The following is a 3,546-nucleotide window of genomic DNA, read 5'->3' on the forward strand; positions in this document are numbered from 1 at the left end:
GAGAGAGAGAGGGAGCGAGGGTTTGGTGTGATGATGATGTGACTGATGGTGTGATGCTACGTTACTCGTTGGGAACACGGCTGTACGCGGCTGGAAAACATTTGCTAATTTCCAACCAATTACCTCAACTGAAATATAAATCCAAATCCATATATATGTATGTATGCACAACACCCCTTGTTTTGTTCTCTTCAGAATTCTGAGTGCATCTCTCTGTATGAAAACATGGTGCAGCAACATGAACCATGTCTTTTTGCCTGTGAAATCCAGTCTCGGAAACAAACAAAGCATTTTGATTAGTTTAAAAATAATTGATCGAGATTGATTGAAACTGATGGAGATAGCTAGCTAGGTAGGGTGGTAAGTACCATGTGATGTCGTTGCAGTTGTAGCCTAGCTGCTTGTATTGGACAAGGGCTAGCTGTAAATCTCCAAGTAATTGTATAATTAATCAATAGCTTACTTGATTGGTACGTGGAACAAGAAAAAGAGCTATTTATGACTCCATAAACTTATTGTATCAGATAACTTATAGTATAAGCAGCTATATACTTTGTAATTGATGGCTTATAAATCCGAATTCAGTTCCAATTCTAAGATCATCTCGTGGAGGTGGAGGCGTGGCATGGAGACAAATTTCCAGAACTGGCGAACCAGTATTGGAATGATGAAGCAACGCCGTACGTTCGAACTGTCCGTATATAATCTTTGCAGACGCTCTCGTATAGTACTGATCGACCTTGGAACTACACTCGACCATCTTCAAGCACCAATTAAGAAACATTTGTTCTTAAAATTAAAATTAACGAGCTGTATACACATTGAGGGAGACCAGCTAGCTAGTCTGAAATTAATTCATTGTGTGTATATATATATATATATTGTATGAAAATATGAATATCAATAACTTTAGGAATGAAATGAAAGGAAATGAAGGGCAATACTAATCTATTAAGCTAGCTAGTTTGAAAAGGACAAGTCAATGTTCACCAACAACAGCAGCATAAAAAATTTACAATCAATCAACGCCGGCATATAATACAAAATATTACAAATGCAGAGCACTTGCTAAATCTGCTTCCACGAAGGTTCTTCGAAATTGAGCTCATGGCATGGAGCGCCGTTCCCTTGTTTGTATTCCAGCACCACTCAACTGTACCAGAAATTCATACAATTATACCAGCATTTCCCAAAGACTTGTAAAAGTACTTAACGAAAAAAGTATAAACGACTTTGTAGGAACTAGAAACTTATAAGTAAATAACATCGATTTTACAGATTATAAAAGGAAGAGAAGCCGAAGCTGCTCGATCGTCAGTATAGCTAGACGTGTCGTGTGAGCCAAACAGGTGAGTTAATATATCAACACGTCGATCAGTATTCGGTACGTTGAGTATGTTTGTTTCCAGCAACTCGTAATTATAATTAAACGTGCCTTGGCTGATACCTCATTTCTTAATTCATGAAATGGGCCTAGCTAACATCATTTCTTAATACAGAGGGCTGGGGTCGGTTCTCAAAATAACATAAATTAGAGGAACCGGAACCGTTAAGAATATTCACAGTTCTTTTATTGAGCGGGACACTGTTTTGAAATTAAAGTGTGATGCTTTTTATTTCACTCACTTTCAGGTCATTTTTAAAGCGGTGTCTCACTCTTGAAGGAAACTATATATATATATAATCTATTTTTCTCAGCTGCGGACGTTTGCACAAATGGTTTGGTGTAGTATTTTCATTTTTGCACCACTTTCGATCGAATTTCCTCATCTCCACCGTCTAGTATCTAGATAATATTGTGTAGATCATCTCTGCAAAATTTCAGCCAATTTGGTAATCGTTAAGGCTTTCAAACTCGAAAAACAAATGGACGGACTGAATTCTGTTAAACATGAACCGTTCATGTTTATAATAGAAAGACGCAATTTTGAGGGCCTTAACGATTACCAAATTGGCTGAATTTTTGCATAGATGATCTACACAATATTATCTAGATACTAGACGGTGGAGATGAGGAAATTCGATCGAAAAGTGGTGCAAAAATGAAAATCCGCACCAAAGCCATTGGTGCGGACGTCCGCAGCTGAGTATATATATATATAGTCCGGATCTAGAGAAGTCCTCATTAAACTCTTAAAGAGAGGATGTTTTTAGTTCTAGCATGTATTTTAACAATCAAAGCTACCCATTCCCTAGTTACTTACTCATGTATCACTACTGGAAAAAGTCACTTAGGAGACGGAATAGTTTCGTCTCCTAAGTAACAAAATTTGTCTCTTAAGTACTTAGGCGACGAAATATCCGTCGCCTAAGTGATGTGAGGTAGGTGTTAGGGCGACGAAAAATTAAGTTCCGTCGACTAAGAATTACTTAGGTGACGGAATTTTTCCGTCTCCTAAGCACTTAGGCGACGAATATTGTTTAATGACAAAAAAAAATATTTTTCCCCTAGGTGACGAAATTATTAGATTCCGTCGCTAAGTCTGAAAAAAAAATTTAAAAAAAAATTGACATCCTCTGCCCCAAATACCACCACCGATCCGGCAAATCCCAGCACAGATCCGGCAAATCCCAACATGAAAATATGGTCCGATCATGAATCAGTCCTAGCTAGTCTCTCCCTCAAATCAACCACCTATTTCTTCCAATCCAAACCAACCTCACCTATTTCTCTCCCTCTACTCTGTAAGCTCCGATCTGAACCCGAATGGACCGCCACGTACGGCCCGCTTCTCTCTCGGCCGTCAGTCCTCGCTCGCCCCCGATCGGGCCGACCCGGGAGCCGCCGCTGACGATGACGGCGTCATCAACCCGTGTGTCCTCGTTTGGTCTCGCCGGAAGCCTCGCTGGAAAACAACCTCGACAAACCTAGAAAAATGGCAGAAAATGAGATTTTCACATTAGGGCTCCAATCCAAAGATTAAGACATGAAATTGAAGAAGAAGAGAAGAGAAAGGAAACCCTACTCACCGAAGTTGCTATCGCTGCCCAAGCTCGCCTGAAATCGGCGAACTCCGCCGTGCTACCTCGGCTTCGATCTCCTTCGGGAGTGGATATGTCGACCTGGTGAGTATGAGCAGATAGAGGAGGGAAAAGTGGATGTTTTGGTGGTGATCTTGTGGCGTGCGGCGGCCCGAACCGGCGACGCTACGTCGGAGATGACGGCGGCAGACGGAGAGAAAGAGAGTGAGGCATGGAGAAGAGAAGAGGGATGGTATGAAGAGAGAGTGAGAGAGTTAATTTTTTGGGTGAGGGTGGAGTTTTTTATATGAAGAGAGAGTGAGTGAGTTAATTTTTTTGGGTGAGGGTGGAGTTTTTTTAGGGAGAAATTTTAAATACACACCCTTAATCTCTTAATACACACCTTTATTATTTTATGTTTCTATTGAGATTTTATAGGTAAGTTAAATGACCAAAACAAACATCTATTATTAAAAAAAAAATAGCTCTAGAAGTATTTTTTTCAACGTCTTCTATCCTAAAATCGTCGAAAACATGTCTTCTCCCCTAACCCCAACTCTTCTCCACAATTCATTTGTGTTGTTT

Source organism: Fragaria vesca, linkage group LG5 (genome assembly GCF_000184155.1).
Source record: "Fragaria vesca subsp. vesca linkage group LG5, FraVesHawaii_1.0, whole genome shotgun sequence".
In the NCBI taxonomy this organism is placed as follows: Eukaryota; Viridiplantae; Streptophyta; class Magnoliopsida; order Rosales; family Rosaceae; genus Fragaria; species Fragaria vesca.